Below are 14,613 nucleotides of genomic sequence, written 5' to 3' on the forward strand. Positions count from 1 at the left end.
AGCCACGTATCATTAAGACACAAAGATATATTTATGACATATGATTTGATGATATGAGATGATGATATGAGTGGCTATTGGCATTTTTACACACTGATGACAGGACAAGACAGAGATGGAAAGAGATTATTTACATATACGCCATATATTTGATGAGAGGACGATATAATACACAGGCATTGATATATATGATATATATTAGAGAGACATAGGAGAGAGATCAAGGACAGACAAGACAGATGACAGATGAGAGAGATGGAGGAGAGAGATATTGATAGAGATATAGATATAGATGAGGAGAGAGATGGAGGGAGATGGAAGGAGATGAGATGAGGAGGAGATGGAGGAGAGAGATATATAGGTTTTGGGAGAGAGAGATGAGAGAAGAGCTGGAGTGATAGATAATAGATGGAGAGAGATGGATAGACGTGATATGATGTTATATATTTTATTTATATATCGATACAGAGTGCAAAACATTTGCATTTGATGACAAATGACCTGATATATATATTTAAAATATAAGATGAAATTTTATTATATAATTTTATTGCCTACATTTATTATCTAAATGACAGAGATTGATGATAGATTTTGATACAGATATTTTATTATATATTTATATTTATATACGATTTGTATATGATATATATATTTAAACACAGAGCATTTAATATATTATTATTAAAACATTTATATATATTATATATATTTATTATATATATTTATTATATATATTTACAGAGCCGATAAATATATATTTATACATACTATATATATATTTTATATATACTTTTGTACATTTATTTATATTTATTGTATAGACATTTATGTGATATATTTTATTACAGGTTATATACACACTTGATGACAGAAAACAAATATAGGCTGTTTTGCTGTTATATGTGAGATATAGTGATTAAATATACAGAATGATATATAAATTTTATTTATATACACAAATGTAGAGATGGAATATAGAGATGAGAGAGAGAGATGACAGATAGATAGAGAGCCTGGGAGGAGAGAGGTGAAGAGTGAGATGGAGGAGAGATTGAGAGAGAGATGAAGGATAGAGTTTGAGGAGAGAGATGAAGCTAAGATGAGATATACATGGAGGAGAGATGGATAGATAGAGATGCATGATGAGATGCAGCATGTTATTTAAATAGACATGGATGAGAGATGATGAGAGAGATGATGAGGAGATTGTTATAGAGATTGATACATGATAGATGTTATAATGAAAATATAAGACACATATATTTTATATATATATTTATTATATATTTGATATATATATTTATACACAAGTATATATATACATAATATGTTTATTATATGTTTGATTATATATTGATATAGAGTACATATTACATATATATATACTTTACATATCGATATATATATTTAACGACAGACATTAATAAAGAAGATGACATATATTATATATATTATATGATGGATTATATATTTAGATACAGAGATGATAGATATAATGAGATGGTAAGACAGATGACAGAGCACTGAGAATAAGACAAACATTACAGATGGGAGCAGAGACGATTTATATATAATTTTACACAGAGCCAACATGTATGATGATACATTAATGTGAGACGGATATAGGATGATGAGACATATAAGAGATGGAGGAGATATGCAGGAGAGCTGATGAGCAGAGGATATGTTATTATAGAGACACAGAATGGAGAGAGATTTTTAGATATATATTTATTATTTATACATTTATTAGATATAGATGATGAGAAAGAGGCAATATGAATATGACAGAGACTGATATATATATTTGAATAATAAGGCATTTTACAGAAGATAGAGACATGATGAGAGCCAAGGATATATTTGATTTATATTTAGATACATATATATTATATTTATAATATTAATATTTATATATATTTGAGGAGATTTAAATGACAGAGCATTTATAACAGATTAGACAAAGATGGAGGAGACAGATGGATATATACTTAAGCAGATTGGAGTGAGAGAGATGAGTATATAGATGTATGCTGTTGTAGAGACATATGAGACAAAGATATATATCATTAATGGGCATATTTTAAATATAATATATGACGATAATATATATGTATATATTTATATATATAATATATATATATTATATAGAGACATGATACTTTAGATATATATAACACAAATATTTAAACATATAGATATATATATTTATTATTATTTATATGATGACACACTTATATATATTTGATACACATATATATGTGCAGCCAGATGATGCACACTGGTTATATATACTAAACACAGATACTTGCTTTAATAATTTTTATTTATTTACATTTGGCCACATAGATTTAATGACAATTTTTATTATATATTTATTACTTTATACTGACTATATACTACAGAGAATTACATAATGATTTTATGGCTCATACTTATTACATCTACATACTTTGCTTAATGAGCATTTGGTTAAGATGATAATATATGATATATATATATTAATATAAGATATTTATGGCAGAGATAGATATATATAATTTATTATATATATTTATATATAATGATATAATATTATTATTAAAAGATTTAAGTATATATATTTATATATATGATATATATTAAGATATATATATTTTATTATTACACTTACAAAGTTTGCATTTATATGATGCTATGGTTATTATTATTATATTGACAAGATGAAAATCATATATATAAATAATATGATAGAGATGGAGAAGAGATGGAGGAGAGAGATGGAGGAGAGAGAAGGAGGAGAGGGATGGAGAGATGGAGGAGAGAGATGGAGGAGAGAGATGGAGGTGAGAGATGGAGGAGAGAAAGAGGAGAGAGATGAAGGAGAGATATGGAGAGAGCTGGAGGAGAGAGATGGAGAAGAGTTGGAGGAGAGAGATAAGGAGAGATGGAGAGAGATGGAAGAGAGATGGAGCAGAGATGGAGGAGAGATGGAGAGAGACAGGGAGAGGGGGATGATATATTGAAGGACAGAGATGGAGCAGAGACGATATGAAAGATAGATATGTGAGAGATATTTATGCTTATATAATAGAAAGAGACGGGAATTATATTTATAATCTAATATAGATTTTGGAGTATAGAAAGTATGTTAGGAAGAGACGACATATATGATATAATATATAAGAGAGGATATATATTTATGACAGACTGACATATTTTATTTAATTTAAATATATAATATATGATTATAATTTATTACATATGATGGTTTAATTTATTAGACACAGGAGACATATTTAAAATTTTCAAGACATTTACAAAACATATTAGATATATATTTGTATTTATATAATATATTATATATGATATATGGACACATATATTTTATTATATAGATGGAGGAGAGATAGAGGAGAGAATATAGAGAGAGATTGAGAAAAGAGATGGAGGAGAGAGATGAGGAGAGATGGAGGAGAGAGATGGAGGAGAGAGATGGAGGAGAGAGTTGGAGAAGAGAGATTGAGAAGAGATGGAGGAGAGAGATGGAGGAGAGGGATGGAGAGATGGAGGAGAGAGATGGAGGAGAGAGATGGAGGTGAGAGATGGAGGAGAGATAGAGATATGACTGAGGACAAGAAACAATGACATGAGCTTGGTATATTTATATATATATTTGGCATGATTACATATTTTATTATATTTAGATTTATATATATTGTTTATTATACTTATATATTTATTATATATATTTTATTTAATAAGATTTTATTATTAGTTTCTATTACATAAAGCAGTTATTTAATTTTATTATTATATGACTGATATATCACGATTTACATAATTTTATTACATACTAATGTACATTTTATTTTTATGGGTTAATTTTATTTACATAATTTTATTACATATATTTGCATTGTTTAAGATTGGTGCATAACACTAAATACATACATATATGAGATTTATTATATATTTATGATGGAGCATTTAAGAGAGAGACAAGATGACAGATGATGGTTATATTTATTTATATATATTTATTATTATGACAGAGGACATATTTATTATTATATGATATATATACTTATTTATATATTTTATTAGTTACACGTATTTATACATTTTATTATTATTTTATGACATATTTTAACATATATTTATTATTATGTATATTATATGATATATATATTTATATATATAATTTATTACATATATTTGAACGATTATTACTTTATTAAATACATTTTATTTACAGTTTAATTTTATTAAGACATTTTATTTATATTTTATATACTTATTTACATATATTTATTTACATATAATTTTATTACACATTTATTTACATGGGCATATTAAGTACACTTTATTAACACATACTAAATGACCACAAGTATTTATTAATATTATATTAAGACCGATTAATATACAATTTCAAATGAATAAGTATATTTATATACATTTGACCACACATTTTGGATAGAGATGGAGGAGAGAGATGAGTAAGAGAGATGGATGAGAGTGATGATGGAGAGAGCCGATATAGATTGGAGAATATTGGAGGAGAGATACGAGAGATGGAGAGATGGAGGAGAGATGGAGCAGAGATGAGTGAGAGATGAGAGAGACGAGGAGAGGTAGCGTGACGGATAGATAGAGACTGAGAGAGAGCATTTAATAGACATAGACGGAGCAGATGAGGAGAGATGAGAGAGATGAAGGATAGATATGGAGGAGAGATGGACGAGAGAGATGGGAGGAAAGAGATGGAGGAGAGAGATGAGGAGAGATGGAGAGAGATATGGAGAGAGCTGAGGAGAGAGATGAGAAGGAGTTATGATAGAGATAAGGACACAGAGTATGGAGGAGATGACAGAGATGGAGAGAGATGGAGAGAGATGAGGAGAGGAAGTTTGAGATGGAGGAGAGAGACTGAGAGAGAGATGAAACATGGTAGAGATGGAGTAGAGATGATATATTATTTTATGAGAGATGGAAGGATAGATGATATAGAGATGATATAGAGATGTGAGTGAGATGAAGGAGAGAGATGGATAGAGAGAGATGGATAGAGAGAGATATGAGAGATGAAGAGAGAGATGGATGAGAGAGATGGAGGAGATGGAAGAGATGGATGACATTGAGTGAGAGTTTCAGATGGAGCCAGATGGAGTGAGAGACTGAGTGAGACAAAGATAAGAGTATTTATTAAGAGACGAGTATATATATTTGACATATATAATGACAGAGCATTTAGAGATAAGAGATATAAATTTATGATAAGACAAGATGACATTTGGATGATATATCATATTGTTATTTATGACATATATTTATGACAGAGACGATATATATTTACATATATATACTTACACAGGTGTGATAATGTTTAGATTTTATTAGCACGGACATATATGCATATTACATTTATTACATAAAACTTATTAGCATATAAATAACACACATATTATGAATATATTTTATATATATACTTACATATATATAATGATATATTTTATTACATTTATTTACATATTTATATATATAATACATATGATATCGACATATGTTATTATTAGACCATACTGTACTACGACACAGATTTGATAATATTTATTTATACATATTTTATATATATAATGACAAGACATTTTATTACATTTATACATATTTTACATATTATATTTGACATATATATTTATGAGAGACTGAGAGAGACATGATCAGATATATATATATATTATAAACATTGATGAGAGAGATGATGATAGATGAGACGATGAAAATAAGAGATTGACATGATGATGGAGACGATAATATGCAGTTAATGATATATAGGATATGATATAATGAGTAGAGTGATTATAGCATTTATACAGAGATGAGGAGAGAGACGGAGGTGAGAGATTTTATTTATATAAAAGAGGAGAGAGATGAGGACAGAGATGAAGGATAGAGATGGAGTAGAGATGGAGGAGTGAGATGGAGACAGATATTGAAGGATAGAGATGGAGGAGTAGAGATGAGGACATGAGGAGAGAGATGGATGGCTTATGAGATGAAGGATAGAGATGGAGGAGAGACAGAGGAGAGAGATGGAGGAGAGAGCTGGAGGAGAGAGATATATGAGAGAGATGGAGGAGAGGTGATGAGCCGCAGAGAGGATAGAGATGATATAGAGATGGAGGAGAGAGATGAAGGATAGAGATGGAGGAGAGATGGATGAGAGATGGATGAGAGATGGAGGAGAGAGATGGAAGAGAGAGCTGGAGGAGAGAGATTGATGAGAGAGATGGAGGAGAGAGGTGGAGGAGTGAGATGGAGGAGAGAGATTGAGGAGAGAGATGTAACAGAGATGGAGAAAATATATTTTATATATATAATGAGAGAATGAGGAGGAGATTTATATTTTTAGATGGGAAAGAGATGGAGTGATAATATATATATAGATAGATATACAGGAGAGAGATTGAGGACAGAGATGAAAGATATGGTATTTATAGAGATGGAGAGATGAGCAGGAGTGAGAGATGAGTGAGAGATGGAGGAGAGATGGAGGACAGAGATGGAGGAGAGATGGAGATGAGAGATGGATTAGAGAGAGGGAGGAGAGAGATTGAGGAGAGAGATGAAGGATAGAGATGGAGGAGAGATGGAGGAGAAAGATGGAGGAGAGAGAAGAGGAGAGATGGAGGAGAGAGTTGGAGAAGAGAGATGGAGAAGAGTTGGAGGAGAGAGATGGAGGAGAGAGATGGAGAGATGGAGGAGAGAGATGGAGGTGAGAGATGAAGGAGAGATAGAGGAGAGAGATTGAGGACAGAGATGAAGGATATAGCTGGAGTAGAGATGGAGGAGAGAGATGAGAGGAATATGAGGAGGAGAGATGGAGGAGAGAGATGGAGGGGAGAGATGGAGGAGAGAGATGAGGAGAGAGATGGAGGAGAGATATGGAGAGAGCTGGAGGAGAGAGATGGAGAAGAGTTGGAGGAGAGAGATAAGGAGAGATGGAGAGAGATGGAGAGATGGAGCAGAGATGGAGGAGAGATGGAGGAGAGAGGTGGAAGAGCGAGATGGAGAGAGAGAATATACAGAGATGCATGACAGAGATGAGGAGAGAGATGAATTTAAGATGGAGTATAAAAAAGATGGAGGAGAGATGGAGGAGAGAGTAAAGATGAGATGCACGGAGAAAACATTTAAGCAGACATGGAGGAGAGAGATGGATGGAGAGAGAGATGGAGGAGGAGAATAAAAGAGAGAGATGATATAGATAAGGAGGAGAGAGATGATGAGAGAGATGGAGGAGAGATAGATGAGAGAGCTGATGAGAGAGAGTTGGAGGAGAGAGATGGATGAGAGAGAGGGATAGACTATGAGAGAGATGAAGGATAGAGATGAGGAGAGATGGATGAGAAAGATGAGAGAGAGATGAGAGAAATGAGGAGAGAGATAGAGTGGAGAGAGATTGGAGGAGTTAGATAGAGGAGATATGGAGGAGAGAGATGGACTAGAGCTGGAGGAGAGATTGAGGAGAGAGATGGAGGAGAGAGATGGATATATTGGAGATAGATGGAGAAGAGATGGAGTATGAGAGATGGAGGAGAGAGATGGAGGAGAGGGATGGAGAGATGGAGGAGAGAGATGGAGGAGGGAGATGGAGGTGAGAGATGGAGGAGAGATAGAGGGAGAGATTTGAGGACAGAGACGAAGATACAGATGATAGAGATGATGAGACATATTTACATATATAACAATGATTAAAGCATTTATTTAGAGACGATGACATATATTATGGCACTTATACAGATGAGGAGAGAGACATGAGAGATACGGAGAGAGCCGGAGGAGAGAGATGAGAAGAGCTGAGTGGAGAGAGATAAGGAGAAACGGAGAGATGATGACATTTATTACATATTTAGATGAGAGACGATGACATTTATGAGAGGAATATTTTATATGGAGGAGAAGGTTTGAGGAGAGAGATGAAGGAGGGATGGAGATGGATGAGAGAGATGGAGGAGAGAGATGGAGGTGAGAGATGGAGCAGAGATGGAGGAGAGATGGAGGAGAGATGGAGGAGAGAGGTGGAAGCGCGAGATGGAGGAGAGAGATGGAGGAGAGAGAAGGAGGAGAGGGATGGAGAGATGGAGGAGAGAGATATGAGATGGAGGAGAAAGAGGAGAGATTGATGACAGAGACGAAGGATATATAATGGAGCAGAGATGGAGGAGAGATGGAGGCGAGAGATGAAGGATAGAGATGGAGGAGAGAGATGGAGGAGAGATGAGGAGAGATGGGAGGCTAGAGATTTGGCTGATAATATATATATAGAGGAGAGAGATGGAGAGAGAGTCAGATATGGGAGAGATATGAGAGTAGATGAGGAGAGGTGGAGTGAGCTTGTGATGAGTATGATTTATAGAGATGGATAGAGAGAGATGAAGGATAGAGATGGAGTGAGAGGATGCATTTATATGATGGATGAGAGATGGAGGAGAGAGACAGAAATATATATTTATATAGAGACTGATGAGAGAGATGGAGGAGAGAGAGGTGGAGGAGTACATGGAGGAGAGAGATTGAGGAGAGAGATTTAATGATATAAATGAGAAGAGATGATGAGAGAGATGAGTGAGAGAAAATGGGAGAGAGGGATGGAGAGTAGATGATGAGAGAGATGGAGGAGAGATTAGATATAGATAGGAGAGAGACATAGGAGAGACTGAGACAGAGATGTAGATATAGATGGAGCAGAGATGATAGGGAGAGATGGAGGAGAGAGATGAGGGAGAGATGGAGGAGAGAGATGAGGAGAGAGATGGAGGAGAGATATGGAGAGAGCTGGAGGAGAGAGATGGAGAAGAGTTAAGGAGAGAGATAAGAGAGATGAGAGATGGATATAGGATTTATTAAAGAGATGGATGAGGATATGAGAGTAAAGTTTTGAGATGAGGAGAAGGATTGAGGAGTAGAGATGAAGGACAGAGACACAGAGATTTTATTAATATATTTTATTTACACTTGTACTTATTATTTATTATACATTATTACATATAATATATATGATTGAAACATATATATTTATTAGCATTTATTACCATGTATTACATGCAACACACTTATACTATTATATTTATCACATGATGCATATAGACCGACATATATATCTAAATGTTTATACTTATTACATACTATTTACGTTTTATTATTATGCTTATTATATATTTGATATATATATTTGGAGGAGAGAGATGGAGGAGAGAGATGGAGGAGAGAGCTGGAGAAGAGAGATGGAGAAGAGCTGGAGAGATGGAGGAGAGAGATGGAGAGAGATGGAGTGAGAGAGATGGAAAGAGACTTAAGGAGATAGAGAGAGATTGAGAGAGAGATGAAGGACATAGCTGAGTAGAGATGAGAGAGAGATTTAATGACATAGATGGAGGAGAGATGAATATATAGATTTATGTGAGAGAATGGAGGTATATTTATGAAAGAGACGTGATGAGTAGATACAGCATGGTTTCACATATATAATTTTTATTATTTTATGATATGAGACAAAGCAGCATTTACATTCTTATACATTTATTTACATTTATTTATTATATTTATTTATATATTTATGAGAGACATGGGAATATGAGATGGATATATATATAATTTTATACAGAGACAATGACAGACATTTATTAATACAGATATTTAATGGAACATTTTATTTACAAAGATGACATGAGATGGAGGAGAGAGATGAAAGATGAGACAAGGAGAAACATTGAAGGCATATGATGATGAGATGATGTAGAGAGTATTTATATATAATAAAAGAGATGATATAGATAATAGAGAGATAGAGGAGAGATGGAGGAGAGATAGAGAGAGAGCTGGAGAGTAGAGCTGAGGAGAGAGATGACAAAGAGAGGAGGAGAGATTTGAGGAGAGAGATGAAGGATAGATGGAGGAGATATATAAGATGAGGAGAGAGATGAGGAGAATGAGGAGAGAGATAGAGGAGAGAGATGGAGGAGAGAGATAGAGGACATGATAGAGATGGAGGAGAGAGCTAACTATATATGGAGTATATATATTTATATAGAGATGAGGAGAGAGTTTGAAAGATAGATGGAGAAGATGGAGTACAGAGATGAGGAGAGAGATGAGGAGAGGATGGAGAGATGGAGGAGAGATGATGAGAGAGATGAGGTGAGAGATGGAGTGGAGAGATAGAGGGGAGACTGAGGACAAAATAAGATGAAGGATATATTGAGAGAGATGGGAGGAGAGAGATGGAGAGAGAGATGAATGATGGAAGATGGAGGAGAGATGGAGGAGAGAGATGAGGGGAGAGATGGAGACAGATGAGGAGAGAGATGATGGAGGGATATGGAGAGAGCTGAGGAGGAGAGATGGAGAAGAGTTGAGAAGAGAGATAAGGAGAAATGGAGAGATGGAGGAGAGATGGAGCAGAGATGGAATATATTTTATATATATTTTATTTATATGTAAATATCTATGACGTGATGACAGCCCGATGATATATATCACGACAGACATTTATTAAGACTTTATTAAGTTATACTTATACATATATTTAAATGACAGAGCATTTTAAGCATATATATTTTGTTATATTTTTTATTTACATTTTATTTATATGACGCAAATGGGATTTTATTTACATATATTTTATTATTATATATTTGATGCGACATATTTTATTATAATATGACATGACCGATTGTCACATATAATGACACAGACGATAAGTGCATATTTTATTAGTTTGCATGACATATATATCAAATGACATATTTTATTATATATTTTTTATTTACATATAATTTTATTATTACATTTTATTACATACTTATACATAATTTTATTTATACACTTTATTTATTGGTCGTAGATGGCATAAGACAGCAAAATATTTATTATACACAAGATATATTTTACATTTTATTATTATTGTGGAGGAGAGAGATATATGAGAGAGATGGAGGACAGAGGTGGAGGAGCGAGATGGAGGAGAGAGATTGAGGAGAGAGATGAGGATAGATGGAGGAGAGAGATGGAGGAGAGAGATGAAGGATAGAGATGGAGGAGAGATGGATGAGAGATGGAGGAGAGAGATGGAGGAGAGATGAAGGAGAGAGATGGAAGAGAGAGCTGGAGGAGAGAGATGGAGAAGAGATGGAGGAGAGAGATAAGGAGATATGGAGTGAGAGAGATGGAGAGTAGATGAGGAGAATATTTACACAAGACATTTATTGATACATTTTATTTATAAAGACTTTATGACACGCCGACATATATTTTATTTATTACTTACATATATCGATGTTACTTGAATGACATAATGATATATTATATTTTATATATATATTTTATTATGACACTGTTATATATATTTTATTTACACATTTTATTACATATTTATTACATTTATTACATTTATGCATATATTTTATATTATATTTTATTATTAATTTTATTTATATATATGATAATATATACCTTATATGAGACGAAGGACAGAGACGGGGATATATATTATGACAAAGACGATGACAGAGATTATATATATTTGATAGAGCAGAGACAGAGACATTTGGGACAGACAGATGAGACAAGTGATGAGACAGGACGATGATATATTTTACATAATGAGAGAGAGATGCAGAGAGTAGATGCATAATGTAAGCAAATATAGCATTTATAAACATTTATATATATTTTATTATGATGATATATATTTTACATATTTATTTAATTTTATTTACATTTTATTATAATCAGACAGACAGTAAAAGAGAATTAATAAGAAATATAATATATAAAATTTTATATATATATAATATATATATATTATAAAATATTAAATTATTAATATAATATTTATATAATATTATTATAATTATTATATATTTTAAATATATTTAAGTAAGAGACATGAGACATATTTATATATATATTATGAGAATGGATAATATATATTTGGATAATATATTTATATATTTTATTACATTTATTTACAAAGACGATGATACTTGATATATATTTATAATTTTATTATATATGTATATATAGATGATATATTTTATTTACATTTAATGGCAAAGACAGTATTTTAAGATTATGACATACATTTTATTATATATTTATATATATATATTTATTATATGACTTTATGCATATACTTTACATTATATATTTTATACATATTTTATTACATTAAGATGCATATGTTCAGTATATATCAACATATATACTAAATATTACTTTATATACATTTAATATTACTTATTATTATATATTTATATATACTTGTTATATATTTATTAAATACATTTTATATATATATTTTATTAAGATTTATATAAACATTTTGATATATATATTGGAGGAGAGAGATGGAGGAGAGAGATGAGGATAGAGATGGAGGAGAGAGATGGAGGAGAGAGATGAAGGATAGAGATGGAGGAGAGATGGATGAGAGATGGAGGAGAGAGATGGAGGAGAGATGAAGGAGAGAGATGTAAGAGAGAGCTGGAGGAGAGAGATGGAAAAGAGATGGAGGAGAGAGATAAGGAGATATGGAGGAGAGATGGAGGAGATGGAGTGAGAGAGATGGAGGACAGAGATGGATGAGAATTTGGAGGACAAGATGGAGAGAGCGTTGGAGGAGAGATGGAGGAGAGATGGAGGAGAGAGTTGGAGAAAGATGAAGGAGACATGGAGGAGAGAGATGGAGGAGAGAGATGGAGGAGGGAGATGGAAAGAGAGAGATATAGAGATGGAGGAGGAGAGATGGAGAGATGGAGGAGAGATAGAGGAGAGAGCTGAGGATATTTGAGGAGAGATGGATTAGAGAGAGGGAGGAGACTTGGAGGAGAGAATGAAGGATAGAGATGGAGGAGAGATGGAGGAGAAAGATGGAGGAGAGAGATGAGGAGAGATGGAGGAGAGAGATGGAGGAGAGAGATGGAGGGAGAGATAGAGGAGAGAGCTGGAGGAGAGAGCTGGAGGAGAGAGATGGATGAGAGAGAGGGAGGAGAGAGATTGAGGAGAGAGATGGAGGAGAGAGCTGGAGGAGAGAGATATATGAGAGAGATGGAGGACAGAGGTGGAGGAGCGAGATGGAGGAGAGAGATTGAGGAGAGAGATATGACACATATTTTATTTACATATATTTTATTATACATATCAAATGACAAGAGATTTTATTACATATTTTATTATATTATTATATATGTATTATTACATAAATGATATATGATGCACATATTGGTTTCTTATTACATATACTGTTACATTTTATTACATATATTGCTTACATTATTTATTATACACTTTATTATTACATTTTTTATTATATATAATTTTATTAATTACATATTTTATTACACATTTTATTTAAGGTTACTGGAGGAGAGCTATTGAGAGATGGATGAGAGATGGAGGAGAGAGTTGATATTATTTAATGATATTACGGAGGAGAGATGGAGGAGAGAGATGGAGGAGGGAGATGAAAGAGAGAGATGGAGGAGAGATGGAGGAGAGAGATGGAGGAGAGAGATGAGAGAGATAGAGGAGAGAATGCTGATATATATTTATTATGAGAGTATTTATTTAGAGAGGAGGATGAGAGACTGAGAGAGAGACAAATGACAGTATATTTTTATTTATATATTTATTACAAGATGACATATATATTTACATATACTTTATATATATATATATATATTTACATATATATTACATATACGTTTACATATATATTTTATTATTATGTTTATTATACATTTATATATATTTACATATATATTTACATATATTTATTAAAATATATATTTACAATACATTTATACATATATTTGTCATATATATTTATTATATTAATTTATATATATTTTATTATTGTATATTTTATTGTATACATATTTATGCTATATATTTTATATATATTATATATATATAATTTCGACATATATATTTAATGATACAGCATTTTATACATATTTATTATATATATTTTATTATATATTTAATGACAGTATATTTATATATATTTATTATATATACTTTGTCTTGTTACATTTTATTAATATATATTTATACATATATTTATTATACACGCATATATTTTATTACATATATTTGGAGAAGAGATGGAGGAGAGAGATAAGGAGATGTGGAGGAGAGAGATGGAGGAGATATGGAGGAGAGAGATGGAGGAGAGAGATGGAGGAGAGAGATGGAGGAGAGAGATGGAGGAGAAAGATGGAGGAGAGCGTTGGAGGAGAGATGGAGGAGAGATGGAGGAGAGAGTTGGAGAGAGAAGGAGGAGAGATGGAGGAGAGATGGAGGAGAAAGATAGAGGAAAGATGGTGGAGATAGATGGAGGAGAGATGGAGGAGAGAGATGGAGGAGAGAGATTGAGGAGAGAGATGGAGGAGTGAGATGGAGGAGAGAGATGGAGGAGAGATAGAGGAGAGAAATGGGGGAGAGATGGAAGAGAGAGATGAAGGAGTGAGATGGAGGAGAAAGATGAAGGAAAGATGGAGGAGAGAGATGGAGGAGGGAGATGAAAGAGAGAGATGGAGAAGAGATGGAGGAGAGAGATGGAGG

This window comes from Coregonus clupeaformis, unplaced genomic scaffold (genome assembly GCF_020615455.1).
Source record: "Coregonus clupeaformis isolate EN_2021a unplaced genomic scaffold, ASM2061545v1 scaf0026, whole genome shotgun sequence".
Classification (NCBI taxonomy): Eukaryota; Metazoa; Chordata; class Actinopteri; order Salmoniformes; family Salmonidae; genus Coregonus; species Coregonus clupeaformis.